Raw genomic sequence first — 16599 nt, forward strand, 5'->3', positions numbered from 1 at the left:
TATCATGTGAAAGTCTGAAATTAAAGAGTTATCAAACAAAAAAAGACACATTTTTTTTAAAAAATAAATTAAAAAAGAAAATAAAACAAAGAAATTTACAATGAAAAAAATACACTCTAATTTCCGAGATATACTATACATAATTACGTATATATATAACAATATACTCTTAAAAAACCAAAAATTGTTTGATAGATTTGTTCAAGAAGTAACCAGTGTTATTACGGATTTATGCTTAGGAAAGGACTACACTTAATATGTTATAGTTCGGAGGGATTTATGCCTTTACTCTCTTCATTAGCTTTAATATTTTTTTTTAGATTGTATAACAACATTACATGTAGTGTAATTTCATGAATAAAATTGGATAAAATTTGAAAAGAACAGATTATAAATAAATTTTATCTCTACCTTCTAAAAAATACAAATCTATTTATGAAAGACCCTCACCTTGAATAATATTTTTCAAATAGTGACTTTGTTAATTATTTAAGATCTGCTTGGCTAAAGAAAGAAGTTGGCACATATGAAAATAATGGAAAGTTTAATATGCTTAGTTATTTATTAGGAGTTTTGGCTCCCAATAACCTAGAAGTCATCAATGATAAAAATGATATATTTGGAAAAAGTACCAATGACATTTTCTTAAATTGAAATATAGTGTGCTCTTGTTGAGTTTACTGGAGACTCGTCAATGAAAAAAGCTGGAGGATAATCTTGTGCCAAAGAAAAATGAAGAAGACAACGAAGTATACGAATAGATACACAAATAAAATCACACGATTTATTTTTTTAATTGTAGTTTTGTTTTTCCATCTGTGTTTGAATATAGAAAGAAATGATTTAGGAGCTAAAGTAATACTGATGGGTTTAGCAAGGTGTGAATGAGAAATAAGAAAAGAAGATAGAAAATGTGGGGGAACTAATTTTGGATGAAAAATGAAAAGTTATTTATCCATATTGGTAGAAAAAAGGAAAATTGTTGTCCTTTTATATTAGGAAACACTTCCTTTAGTTTTTGAAGGGTTGAGAATATCATAAGTCAACCCAACACGTAAGCAACTCAAGCAACACGTGTGCAATGCCAAGAATGAAATCCCATAACCCCATTGAAGACTAAGTATCACATAAGCAACCCACTTCATACTTACAACATATTCTCATATCTTATCATAACATGCTTCATACATCAATACTACTCATAGCTTATCAACACAATCATAATCATAATCATAAAAGAACACTACTAGAACCATCCCTCAGGATCCTATATGTGCAATGTGTAAGAGAAGTCCCATAACGTCCCTCACACTATGTAGTAGCCTTTAAGACAACCCTAATACAAGTTCACATGCTTAACTTGTTCATTAATATTTACATTAGGGAAATAAGTGCAATAATCGACATGAGACCATGTGACCTACGTGGAATCCGGTGTTCTACTCCCACACCGAAAAGAGAGGGTTAAAACTTGCCTAAGGTGTAACCATTCATACGTAGCTATCTATGTGGATCCACTAAGCTAGAGTCCTATGTGGGCACATAGTTAAGGGTCAAGGATGTTGCTAGAAACCTTGACTTACTAACGTGGAGGTTTCCATCTCATGAGAAAACACATAGGTTGGGAATCCAGACTTACTAGCGTGAGGAAACCCATGTGGGAGTTCGGACTTACTAAACGTGAGACCTCCATCTCATTTACATGCCTTTTCGGTGCTAAGCAATTATTTACTTTAGTAATCATCTTAGTTCATCATACAAGTTCACATTAGTCCCTTCTAGACCTCAATGTAGACATCTTATCATATTAGCTCATAGGTCATCATAAGTGAGAACAATCCTTTCACTTTATACACCACATCACAAGTGATTAAACCTTTCACTTACCACTTTATTATAATCATGAGAAACTACTTTCAATCATATAATAATAGTATCATAATATGCATACATAATTCATGTCTAATTCAATGTCTTAGGGTTAGAGATGAGGAATACTTAGCATCATCATCACAATCACACATTAGACATAGAAGTCTAAGAAACTCATAATTCATAATCGAATCCAAGAAGAACCAATCAACATACCTCTTTGTCCCCTCTAAGAACCTTCATACTTCTATTACCAAGATACATAACCAATTACATAAACAAGGTAAATTCAAGAAGCTATTACATAATTAACAACAATGCAGTCAATCTACATGTTCATAATCCTTAAAACTCACCATATCAATTCAAGGTATTCATGAAATTGGGGGAAAGACATCAGTCTAGGGAAACCTCATAGGAAATCATCAATTAACCATCAATACATACTTAAACAACAATAACTCATCACAATTCAACACAATTGTCACAAATCATTTTTCAAAGAAGACCCATGTGAGGAGAAAAACCCTAGTTTTGGGAGATTTAGAAATCATCTTTTTTGGAGGGACCTCTTGGGGAAAAGAATCCCAAGAGTTAAAAAAACCAAACCTCAAAGATGAATATACACGAAATTTGAGTAGAAATTTGGAGTATTTGGTTTTCTTCTTCAACTTTCAAAGCTTCTTCAATGAAGGATGAATGGAGAAAGAAAGTAGAGAGAGGTGATAGCTTTTGAGTTTCATTTGGAGATTTGGTTTTTGTGGGAAATTGTGGTGAAAAACTTATTTAAAATCAATATATAAACCTCCCCTAAAATACCCAAAATACCCCTCACTTAAATTGACATTTTAATGAAGTCAAACTCAAATTCAAATTTCAAATTTTTCATTGGGAAACAAGTCCGCGTAGCGGAGCTGTTCCCGCATGATTTTCAAAAATATTTTTTAAAACAGTAGACTCCACGATGTGCCTGTGACACAGACTTGATTTTGACCAAAAATCCACCAAGTCCGCGACGCGGACCCATTTTTTCCATGTATATTTTGGTTGCTGCTTTGGCAGGTTGCTTGGCCAAGTTTGGGGTCCCTTCGTGGACCCCTAGGACAACCCTTGGGGGTCGGACCTGTATGTTTACATCCTATATACTAATTTTACCTATTTAAACTCTTTTTACAAGTTTTAGATTTCATATGACACTCCCAAACCTTCACCGAACAAAGGGATGTCTACTAGACAATTCTACTAGTTTCCGGATGTCAAGATCTTTCTTCGACGTTGTGACTATAACACCTCCTAATTAAGTTTACTACTGTAATTTTAGGTCTAAAAAATCATTATTCAACATATGAGGCTCTAGTGTAGGTCATGGAAATTACGGGGTGTTACAATATCCTTCCTTAGGAACATTCGTCCCCGAATGACACCTTAAACCTTCTATTGGGAAGATTGAGTAGACTCCAGACTAGTGCCCCAACAACAAGCAATATTATAATGTGTCACATATCATAGGAGGAATTCTCAACTCCTTTCAACACATAAACATAGCATTAACACAGAGGAACTTAATCCACAACTCATGCATAAGATCTCATTATTTACCTCACATAAGGAGGAACTACCTTCTCCATTTAAACATGAAAAATTTCAAAGAGTTGATATGCTAGTTTCTCATCAATACAACACAAAAAATGACCAACACAATTATCATAAAAGCAATATAGCACCCTACATATTTAAGTGAAAGTTAATCATAAGAGTCATATTTCACAAAAACTCAATTTAGGTATGAATTTCTACAAGAATATGCACATACTAGATAAACATGAAAGATTAAACATAACTCATAGGAATCATTTATGAGAAAGCCACTAACCTTAACTTTGTCTAGGAGTAGGGGGAAAAGATGAGGAAAGCGGGTCTTCATGTCGGCCTTGGCCTCCCATGTTGCACCCTCAACAAGGTGGTTCCTCCTTAGAACTTTCACGGAGGCAACCTCCTTATTCCTTAATTTGTTAACTTGGCGATCCAAAATTTCAACCGGGACCTCTTCGTAAGAAAGGTTCTATTTTACCCCTAAACCTTCTAGAGGGAGAATCGATAACGGATCACCTATACACTTCTTCAACATAGACATATGGAACACCAGATGAACCAAAGCCAATTCAATTGGCAACTCTAACTTATATGACACTTCCTCTACCCTTTTTAAAATCTCATAAGGTCCCACATAACGGGGACTAAGTTTTCCCTTCTTTCCAAACTTCATCACCCCTTTCATGGGCAAAATTTTCAAATAGACCCAATCTCCTACTTCGAATTCAAGGTCCCTCTTTCGATTGTCGGCATAAGATTTTTTCTGACTATAAGTCATTTTCAACCTCTCTCTTATGAGTCGAATATTCTCCGTGACATCATACACTATTTTGGGACCAAGAAGAGCAAACTCACCCACTTCAAACCACCCAATTAGGGACCGATACCTCCTACCATAAAGTGCTTCAAAAAGTGCCATACCGATACTCGCATGGTAGCTATTATTCCAGGAGGACTCTATTATAGGTAGGTGATTATCCCAATTCCCTTTGAAATCAATCATGCAAGCCCTCAACATGTCTTCTAGATTTTTCATGGTGTGCTCTGCTTGTCCATCCTTTTGGGGGTGGAAAGCGGTGTTAAGTTTTACTTGAGTACCAAGCCTACTTTGGAAAGATCTCCAAAAACATGAGGTGAATTGGGATCCTCTATCTGAAATGATCGACAAGAGGGCCCCATGTAACTTCACATTCTCCTTAACATACAACTTAACATACTCCTTAGCCAAGTAAGAAACTTTTACGGGAAGGAAGTCGGCTGACTTAGTCAACCTATCCACTATTACCCAAATTGAGTCATGTTGTCTACGCGTTCGAGGCAAACCTACCACAAAGTCCATGTTGACATCTTCCCACTTCTAAGTAGGAATATCAATATCTTGGATTAGACCACCCGATCCTTGATGCTCGGCTTTGACTTGTTGGCAATTTTTCCACCTCAACATCTTACCTACATCCCTTTCATTCCATCCACCAATAAATATCACGTAATTCACGACACATCTTGGTGGCCCCGGATGGATGGAGTATCGGGAACCATGAACTTCTTCCATGATTTTTTGCTTTAACCATCCACATCTGGAACACATAGCCTTCCTTAGTACCTAAGTACCCCATCCTCCCCTTTGAAGAAAGATTCATTATTCTTCTTAAGGATCGATTCTTTCAACTCCATCAATAGAGGATCAAGATGTTACTTGGATATAACATCAACCACTAGAGATGACTCGGAGTTATGACGAACCATGAAACCACCCTTTGAAAATTCTTTTAGTCGGACACTTAACGGGCCAACATATGAACATCTTTCACTAATTCTTTCTTCTCATGAACACTCGGCTTAGCGCATCTGCGACCACATTATCTTTTTTGGGATGGTGAAGGACACTCATGTCTTAATCCTTCAATAGTTATAACCATCTTCTTTGGTGTATATTCAAGTCTTATTGGCTGAATACATATTGTAGACTCTTGTAATTAGTGAACACATCAACATGTACCCCATAGAGATAATGTCTCCAAATTTTCAAGGCAAACACCACGCCGCAAACTCAAGGTCATGAGTCGGTTAATTCTTCTTGTCAGGCTTAAGTTGCCTAGAGGCATACACTATCACTTTGCCATGTTGCATGAGCACACATCATAGACCCACTCAGAAGGCATCACAATAAACCACAAGCACTTCGGTACCCTCGGTCAAGGTCAACACCGGAGCAGAGGTGAGTCTATCTTTTAATAATTGGAAACTCTTTTCACAAGATTCTGACCATTCGAACTTGGACCTCCTTTGGGTTAAGGTCGTTAATGGAGATGCGATAGATGAAAATCCCTCAACAAACCTCCTATAGTAACCGGCCAACCCTAGAAAACTTCATATGTCGGTAGACTCAAAGGTCTAGGCCAACTTTTGATCACTTCTGTCTTCCCCGGATCAACCTCTACCCCTTCACTAGAGACAATGTGAACAAGAAACGCAACCGATATCAACTAAAATTCACATTTATTGAACTTAGAAAAAAGTTGGTTATCCTTGAGAACTTACAAAACTATCCTCAAGTGGCTCATATGGTCATTCTCACTTCTAGAGTATATCAAAATGTCATCAATGAAGACAATCACAAATAAATCAAGATATTTTCTAGAAACTCGATTCATAAGGTCCATGAAAGCCGCTGGAGCATTAGTTAGGCCAAATGACATGACTAGGAATTCAAAATGACCATATCTTGTTCGTAATGCCATTTTCGGAATTTCCACCTCCCTCACTCTAAGTTGGTGATAACCCGATCTCAAGTCAATCTTTGAAAAGTAACTCACTCCTTGGAGTTGATCAAACAAGTCATTAATCCTAGGGAGCGGGTACTTATTATTTCTGGTGACTTTATTCAATTGACGATAGTTGATACACATTCTCAAAGATCCATCCTTCTTCTTCACAAACAATATCAGGGCACTCCATGGAGATATGCTTGGTTGAATAAAACCCTTATCTAGTAAATCCTTAAGTTGAGCCTTTAGTTCTTTCAACTCGGTCGGGGCCTTCCGATAAGGAGGAATTGAAATAGGTTATGTAACCGACAATAAATCTATGCCGAACTGAATCTACCATTCGACAGGAATTATGGGAAGGTAATAGGGAAATACCTCCAGAAATTCCTTCAGTACGGGTACCGACTCTATGGGTGGGACCTCAGATTCAAGATCCCTAACTCTTACTATGTGGTAATGACAAACTCTTGCAATCCACTTGCAAACTTTTAGACACAAAATGATCTTACCCTTAGGATTTGAGTTTCCTCCCTTCCACTAAAAAATGGGTTCATTTGGTAATTGAAATTTGAATACCCTTGTCCTACAATCGATAGAGGCAAAGCAAGCATGCAACCAATCCATTCCCAATATGATATCGAAATCTAGCATATCAAGTTCTATCAAGTCAACTAACGTAACTCTATTGGACAATGAAATAGGACAACCTATATAGACTCTTTTAGCCACCAGGGAATCACCCACTGGGTAGAAACCGAAAAAGGCTCATCTAATATGTAAGGTATCATATCAAACTTCATGGCTACAAGAGGGTCGCAAATGACAATGTAGCTCCCGAATCCAACAAAGCATATACATCAAAGGAAAATAATTGTAACATACCGGTATCCACGTCTGGTTAGATCTCTTGATCACCTCGAGATTAGAGAGCATAAAAACGATTCTTGTTAGGAGCATACTAATTTGGGGCACTTGCTTGAGCATTTTCCCTTCCTTGAGCTTTCACCATAGGGCAATCTATCTTCATATGACCACTCTTTCCACAACCATAGCAATAAATCGTGCCAACTAGGCACTTACCATCATGTTTTTTACCATATTTTGAACAAAGAGGCTTCTCAACATAAAAATCACCACCTTTCCCATCTTGGGGCTTGGGAATAGACACCTTACTCTTGTTGACCCTTGGAGCATTAGGAGGTCCTTGGTTGGAAAACCTCCTTTTGAACCTTGGTTTTTCTTAAACCTCAAATTTAGTCTTGGAAGAATTCCCATCTTCGGTTCTTACCCTTTTGAACTCCCTACCAACTTGCTTAACCTTTTGCTCATAAATTTGTTCGGCATGAACCATAAGAAGAGAGATGTCCATGCTAGGAATCAACATATCCGACCTACACTCATTAACCACAAGGTCGGATATTCCCATAAAAAAATTGTTCCTCTTAGCTCTAGAATCCGCAACCATAGGAGGAGCATACTTGGATAGTTGAGTGAATTTGAGGCTATACTCCTTCAAGCTCATAGTTGAGTGAACTTGAGGCTATACTCCTTCAAGCTCATACCCCCTTGACGAAAGTTGATGAATTCTTGGATTTTCCTCTCCCTTAATTCCAAGGGAGAGAACCTATCAAGGAAAGATGTCTTGAAATCTCCCTAAGTAATCCGACCTTCTCTAACCGGCCTCTCGTCCTTCCATTGCTCATACAAAACTTGAGCCACATCTTTGAGTTTGTAGGCGGCTAGTTCCGCTTTTTCTTGAGAAGACACACCCGTAACATCAAGAACTTTGAACACTTCATCAATGAACCCTTGTGGTTCCTCCTCCACATTAGAACCATGTAAAGTAGGGGGATTCATCCTTGTGAAATTCCTAATCCTTAAAGCGGAGTGCTAGCATTGGGGTTCACTTGCACCCTTGCATCCCTAGCAACTTGGGTAGTCAACACTTGAGTCATGCTATGAATAGCTTCCCTTACCTCAACATTAATCATAGCCCCTTCTTCAATAGGAACTTGAGGGTTTTAAGGAGCTTGAGGGGGAACCGCCTCATTCAAATTCTTCTCCTCAGCACTTCGAGCATTGTTCCTCCTAGTATTCATAGACTATAAGCATAATAAAAGGATTTAGAGGAAAGGACTAGATAGAGCTAGGAAACTTAGGCACGACTAAATATCACATTAAGCAACCCACTTCATACTTATGACATATTCTCATATCCTATCATAACATGCTTCATACATCAGTACTACTCATAGCTTATCAATACAATCATAATTATAATAATAAAAGAACACTATTAGAACCATCCCTTAGGATTCCACATGTGCAATGTGTAAGAGAAGTCTCATACCCTCCCTCACACTACGTAGTAGCCTTTAAGACAACCCTAATACGAGTTCACATACTTAACTTGTTCATTTACATTTACATTAGGGAAAGAAGTGCAATGTCACGATCCGAATTCTTGAATCCGAATCGTACCGGCGTCGTTGACCTCTCAGAGGTTGCAGACAAACCTCTTCTTGCATTTATCACATTCATCTAGTTAAATTTGCAGAAAATTTAGAACTTTTTAAGTGTATGAAGTATGCATAAACTTCATATAATTCTTAACTAGTTACATCATATACTAAGCTCAAAGTAAAGAATAACCATTTATCATAAAGAATCAATTCGAAACAGAAGATAAATATATCATAAAAGTTTGCCAAACACGGCCTTATTTCAAAGCTTTGAAATAAAAGTATGAAAGAAACGCTAGTGACAACATCCACTAGCTATGTCTACTACTAGGCTAGACTAAAACTGTAGCATCCTCGAAATCAAGAGGACCTACCAAATGTCCTGGAGAACGCTGATGTCCAAACTGCTGCAATGAGTCTTCAATCTGCTCTCTGACCTGCACCTATAAAAATAATAAATTTTATAGGACTAGTACACCACTTGTACTAAGTATTGGTGTATGCACAGATACACATACGATTATGCATGATCAAGTAAAACTCTTCCTAAACAACATGCCATTTCTGGAAAGTGCAGTCGCTAGACTTTCCTAATTCATTAGTTGTGAGTTGTGGTATGAATATGATGTATTTTAATGCATTAAAAGCACACAACTCATTTTTCTATGTGATTACAAGACATTAAAATCATCAACATATTTTTAGAACTACTCGGGCGAAGATTTGAAATTTTAGTTTCCCCCAACCCGAGAGCTCTATTCTTGAAACTTAGTTTATTTTTCATTATTTTCTTCTTCTTAATGTGTAGTTAAATAAGTCCTTTGATCCTATGTTTTAGTTACAAGTTCAATGATTCATTGTAGTCCCATACCCACGATGAATCAAGTAAGTAATCCAAGGACTAAGAAATGTTTTCACTATCCTAACAATGAGTCATTTATTACATTATATATATTCATTAACACTTCATAAGCAGTCTCTTTTGGATATGCCACTTATTTCATCATCTTCATGTTAGGGAAGTTATGAAGCTTTGATTTTCTAGTATGTTTCTACTCCCCTTTATTGGCATGATATAAGAAGTCATTATAAGCCAATCTTATTTGGCTTTGCCCATTATTTGCTGAAACTTCATTAATATTGATATTGACAATTGACATTCTTAAGCTCTTACTTTCATATCTCACTTTGAACAATACGTTCGGTCATCTTTATTTTTTGCAATCTAAGAGACATCTTAGAAGTAAGATTATGCGAGCTAACATGAAATCCAGTTTCTTCCCCACACTAAAAAGAGGTGATTCACCGATTAAAATGAATCTATATCATGTGAGCTACTCATGAAATCCAGTGTCTTCCCCCACCAAAAAGGGGTGATTCTCGGCTAAGGCGAATCCATCTTAGGTGTTTACCCCACACCGAAAGGGGTGACTTACGGATATAGTGAACCAATAACATCTTTTTGAGCATTAATCGACATAGATCTTGTGAGCTAAACATGAAATCCAGTGTCTACCCTACACCGAAAAGAGGTGATCTCACTGGCCAAGGTGAAATCGAAACATACTTAGCTCTCTTAGGTGAAAACCACAGGCTAGTTCCTATGTTGCCTAGACATAGTTATAAGACTAGGGACTTAAGGAGACTACTTATCCATATCGGTGGTATTCTCGTCTCATGAGACTTACACGTGCAAGCACATGCTCATAACTAGTCTATCGGTGCTTTGCTCACTTTCATTATCTTCTTTATCTTTTAGAGTTGACTCAAACACTATGGAAGCTTGCTTCTAGATTGAGATTTACTTACTCTATTTATGACTTTTCATCCTTACTTTACATTTATGAAATGTGAATTGTCCTTACATATCGTCCTTTGGTGTTAATGAGACTAGTCTCACACATTCTAAGACCTTCATTCGTGAGTATTTTTAACATAGTAGCTTAGGTGTAAGTGAGGCTTGTCTCACTTCCTTTAACACCTCATTATGGTCATTTCTTTAACTTAAACCTCATTAATTATGTTATTACTCATGTTACTTACTTACTTTAGTGTAGTAGCTTCATATCATTGCTTATGGACGATGAGCACTTCATTCAATGAGTTTCATAAGTTCATATATAATTCTTGTATAACATGTTGGGATTTGTCCCAATGAATGGCATGCTCCTGGATATGGGTTTATTGAATTAGTTTAGAAGTGCTTATGTTGTCATTTCTTTACTCTAACTACACAAGATTGGCATATGATTAGTCTTGGCCTAAACACTTGGATATTAAACTACATAACCATTTTTGTTGGCATAAGCCAATTTTACGTGTGTTCATATTTAAATTTAATATGTATACACCATTAGCCAATACTTTAATAATTTAACATAAATTTATAGCCATTTTCATGCATCCTTTTGGGACAATGTACTATTAGCCAATTTATTGGCATAAGATACGCAATACACTCAAGATGTGAATTCATGGAGGTCCTTTTAACCAATCTTAGTTCATGACTTTAGGGATAACATTTCTAAACATCTTGGACATATTCATATTAACATTTTATGAATATAACATCTTAATAACGTCACAATAACATCAAGTCAACATTCGGACAAACACATCAACACTTAAATATTTACGGACGTAACTAGCATATCCTCGATTCTTAATCCACGTTGTGAATATTTAACTTCATACAATTACCATTTCATAGGTTCATTCGACATTCATAATTCAAGAACCCTACACATAAATATCAGCCAACACCACATACCAACAACATGATATCTAACCTATTTAACATTGAAATCGTACAAGGATACTAAGGAAAGAAAATTCGACGAGAACAATGAGAGCAACCCTAGTTTTCAAGGTCTAATGAATCGTTCGAAGGAAAGTACTCTTGGAGAAAGAATTCCAGGAGAGAAACCCATACCTTAAGTAGAACTTAATCTACGAAGACCACCTTGAACTAAACCTTGAAGAACCCTTGAAATCGCCTAAGAATGTCTTATGCAACTTTTCTATTTTTGCTTTGTTGTTTACTGTTTTGCGTTTTCTGAAACTCTTAGTGATTGAACGTGAGTCTAAGTCTTTCGAACTGATCTTGACTCATTCAACTAAGGTTTAATAAGCTAATTTAATAAACTAATTAATTAATTACCAAAATGTCCCTCCTAAGGTGACTAAACATAGGAGAATGTTGACTTGACCAAAAATTTGGAATTTGGTGTTGACTATGGTTTTGGTCAACATTTTGACTTTATATTAATTAATTAAATCCTCAATTTAATTAATTTAGGGACCTAGGGTAAGTAGTAAAGTACCCCCAAGTCATTGGAACCAAAATCAACCCTTTAGGACCATCCAATGTTAAGTACTAGGATGTTTCTTGAATTATACTAGGTTAGTGTAAGGATTTCGTTTTGACCATTTAAACTAATTAATTAAATTTCCAATTTAATTAATTAGGTGACCTAAATTAATTACTAAATTACCCTTAAGTCGTTAGGACCATAACCAATCCTTTGGACCATCCTAGGTTAGGTACTAGGTTGTATTTTTCTCGTCTTAACCGAAATCTAAAAATTATTTTGTGATTTTGGTTTTGCCCCTTTAAATTAATTAATGAAGTTGCTAAATTAATTAATTAAGTAGACTAGGTTAATTACTAAAGTATCCCTAAGTTGCTAGGACCTTAACTAACTCTTTGGACCATCCTAGGTTAGGTACTAGGTTGTCTCTTTAACTAATACTAGGTTAGTGTCAACCCGGTTTAATCCTAGGTTGTCGGGTGTACTAGTGGGTCCATTTAGGTTAGTCCTAGGTTAGTTAGATAGTTAGGACAGTTAGTTAGAGCCTAGAGTTGGTTAGGTAGTTAGGCACCACATGGAGGGACCCGTCCGCACATGCTGCCCCTTAACTACCCTAACCGAATTCGGTTAGGGTGGTCCCCTCTCTCACATGCTTTGTCCATGTACTTGCACATGGGTTGGTTGTACTTTCCTAACTAACTATTCTTTATGTTCTATTTGGAATATTTACTTATTGTCCCAAGGACCCTCACTATGTCCATGGACACTGCTTAATTTATATGATCATTTTAAATGGTCATGTGGAATGGTGCTAGGCTTGACACTAAGATGCCTAGTACTTCATATGTTTTGTTGAGATGTCATTTTTATTAGCTTAGGGTGTTCATTGCAGGTACATTCTTAAACAAGATCATTAGTACTTAGAAAAATTGGCTAAAACCCTTTAAGCCTTTTTTAATATGCTTAATATTTTGCTTATTTGGGCATTATATAAAAATTAGATAATACCCTTTAGCCAATTTTCTATACTATGCCCAATATTTCTCAATATTGGGCATTAGAAGGCCTATGTATCCCCAATACGCATTTTTAAAGACCTACTGGGCTCTTCACTTGACATGTAATTTTCCGAAATGTTACAGCAATAACCTACATGAGACCATGTGAGCTACATGGGATCCGGTGTTCTACTCCTACACCGAAAAGAGAGGGTTAACACTTGCCTAAGGTGTAACCATTCGTATGTAGCTATCTAGGTGGATCCACTAAGCCAGAAACCTATGTGGGCACATAGTTAAGGGTCAAGGATATTGTTACTAGAAACCTTAACATACTAACGTGGAGGTTTCCATCTCATGAGAAAACACATAGCTTGGGAATCCGGACTTACAAGCGTGAGGAAACTCATGTGGGAGGTCGGACTTACTAAACATGAGACCTCCATCTCATTTACATGCCTTTTCGGTGCTAAGCAATTATTCCCTTTAGTAATCATCTTAGTTCATCATACAAGTTCACATTTGTCCATTCTAGACCCCTATATAGACATCTTATCATGTTAGCTCATAGGTCATCACAAGTGAGAACAATCCTTTCACTTTATACACATCAAAAGTGAGTAAACCTTTCACTTACCACTTTATTATAATCATGAGAAACTACTTTCAATCATATAATAATCATATCATAACATGCATACATAATTCATGTCTAATTCAATGTCTTAGGGTTAGGGATGAGGAATACTCAGCATCCACATCACAACCATACATTAGACATAGAAACATAACTATCTAAGTAACTCATAATTCATAAATGAATCCAAGAAGAACCAATCAACATACCTCTTTGTCTCTTCCAAGAACCTTCATACTTCCATCACAAGGAATACATAAACAAGGTAAATTCAAGAAGCAATTACATAATTAACAACAATGTAGTCAATCTACATGCTCATAATCTTTACAACTCGCTATATCAATTCAAGGTTTTCATGAAATTGGGGAAAGAAATAGGTCTAGGTAAATCTCAGAGGAAATTATCAATTAACCATCAATACATATTTAAACAACAATAACTCATCATAATTCAACACAATTGATTCACAATTTCGTTTTTCAAAAGAAGACCCATGTGAGGAGAAAAATCGTAGTTTTGGGAGATTTAGAAATTATCTTTTTGGAGGGACCTCTTGGGGAAAATAATCTCAAGAGTGAGAGAAATAATACCTTAAAAATGAATAGCCACGAAATTTGAGTAGAACTTTGGAGGATTTGGTCTTCTTTTTCAACCTTCAAAGCTTCTTCAATGGAGGATGACAGAGATAGAAAGTAGAGAGAGGTGAGAGCTTTTGAGTTTGATTTGGATATTTGATTTTTGTGGGAAATTATGGTGAAAAAATGATTTAAAATCAATATATAACCCTCCCTTAAAATACCCAAATGATCCCTCACTTAAATTGACCTTTTAACGAAGTCAAACTCCAATTCAAATTTAAGATTTTTCGTCGAGAAACAAGTCCGCGTCGCGGAGCTTTTCCCTCATGATTTTTGAAAATAATTTTTGAAATAGTAGAGTCCGCGATGTGCCCGCGACACAGAATTTATTTTTGACCAATGGCCCACCAAGTCAGCAACGTGAACCCATTTCGCCCATGTACATTTTGGCTGCTCTTTGGCTCTTGCTTGGCCATGTTTGGGGTCCCTTCTTGGACGCCTAGGGCAACCCTTGGGGGTCGGATCCGAACGTTTCCACCCTATATACTATATTTTTACCTATTTAAAGTATTTTTACAAGTTTTAGACTTCATATGAGACTCTCAAACCTTCACCAAACATAGGGATGCCTACTAGTTCAATTCCACTAGTTTCCGGATGTCAAGGTCTTCTATTGACGTTGTGACTCTAACACCTCCTAATTAAGTTTAGTACTATCATTTTAGATCTAAAATATCATCATTCAACATATGAGTCTCTAGTATAGGTCATTGAATTACGGGGTGTTACACATGACCTGTGCCACCTTTATGAGGAGTTTCTCATGATCCTCTGATTCTGGCTAGTCATGAAAGAATCTCCAGAAAATTCATTAGAAGTCACAAAATTACAGGCTGACTCTGTACCCGTCTATGTGCCTATTTCTTTACCAAGGGCAATAGCATGATTAACTAAAAAAATCTATGTTTCAAGCGTGGATGATTATTGCAAGAGATTCCCAACATATCATATGATTCTCGTTCTTGAAAATCCACACATTCCCTTAATCTCACTTTGTTCGAGTGGCTTGGTCCTCTAACAAGGACATCTCTTTCTCTGCTTTAGATCTTGTAACATTTTTCAATGCTATGACCTGTTTTCTTGCAATGTCTACAAACAAGATTTGACTTCTTGTTATTAAAGTTTCGGTTTTGTCCCCTGAAATCAGTAGAAAATGATCTCTATCCATTGTTAGCAATGGATGAAGAAGATTCACCGAGAAATTTTGGTGTTCCCTAGACCTCCTTTTGCTTCTCTTCTTGCATCAACAATGCATATGTAATGAGAAAAACAAAGAAAGAAGAATGAAGAAGGTTAAAAAGATTATGTTTTTCAGACAACACAAAGTATACAAAAAGAATCACATGAGCCTTTAATTTTCTATTTTTAGTTTTGCTTTTCCATGTGTAAATTACAGATTTTTTTTTTTTACATTTTACTTCCATGTAAATAGTAATTGGTTAATTAAGCTATCTACCAATTAGGAGATAGTTGTGTAGTGTGTGACTTTTACTTTTGTACAAATACTAATATGTTGTGTTAAGTATAGTTAATATATAGGATAGTTGGGTACTTGTTTATTTTATTTTTAAACAAAGAAAGAAGAATGAAGAAGGTTAAAAAGATTATGTTTTTCAGACAACACAAAGTATACAAAAAGAATCACATGAGCCTTTATTTTTCTATTTTTAGTTTTGCTTTTCCATGTGTAAATTACAGTGTCTTTTTTTTACATTTTACTTCCATGTAAATAATAATTGGTTATTTAAGCTATCTACCAATTCGGAGATAGTTGTGTAGTAATATGTTGTGTTAAGTAGTTAATATATAGGATAGTTGGGTACTTGTTTATTTTATTTTTGCTATATATACATGTCCTGAACAGAGGAATAAACACACAAAATATTTAGCACGTCTCTTTTATATATTAATTTTTGCAATCTTTCATGCATGGAGGTTAAAGAAAGAAAATTATGAGATATCAAGCTCAAATTTGCAGAGCAAACAAACTTCGACACTTGTTTTTAAAATTTAGTGGATATAGTTGTCCTATATATGTGTTGATAAAAGTAATAAGACAATTAAAGAATTGAGATACCATGCACGCAAAATAAGCACTAACAGAATGTTAAATCTATAAACACTATCTTATTTTTTTTGTTTGTTTTGAGTTGGTATTTAGTATTCGTATTGGGGCCGGACTAAATCCAAAATTTTCCCATATTGGAGGGTAAAATACTCCCAAACGAAGGCAATTCAAACTCGAAACACCTTATTAAGAATGAAAGACTACTTACTACTCTACCACAATTCTCGTTGGTAAAACTACAAATGTTAT

The 16599-nt window shown here is 35.9% G+C and overlaps 1 long non-coding RNA gene across 1 annotated transcript; it reads right to left on the reverse strand.

The window, feature by feature from the left end:
- Window positions 1–9116: 9116 nt before the first annotated feature.
- Window positions 9117–14379, reverse strand: LOC114074486. The gene is made up of 3 exons (XR_003574898.1): window positions 14235–14379; window positions 13851–13878; window positions 9117–9138 (listed from the first exon to the last, which is right to left on the reverse strand). It is a non-coding gene; the product is annotated as an uncharacterized LOC114074486 (long non-coding RNA).
- Between the last annotated feature and the right edge of the window lie 2220 nt (window positions 14380–16599).

This window comes from Solanum pennellii, chromosome 10 (assembly GCF_001406875.1).
Source record: "Solanum pennellii chromosome 10, SPENNV200".
NCBI classification, from domain to species: Eukaryota; Viridiplantae; Streptophyta; class Magnoliopsida; order Solanales; family Solanaceae; genus Solanum; species Solanum pennellii.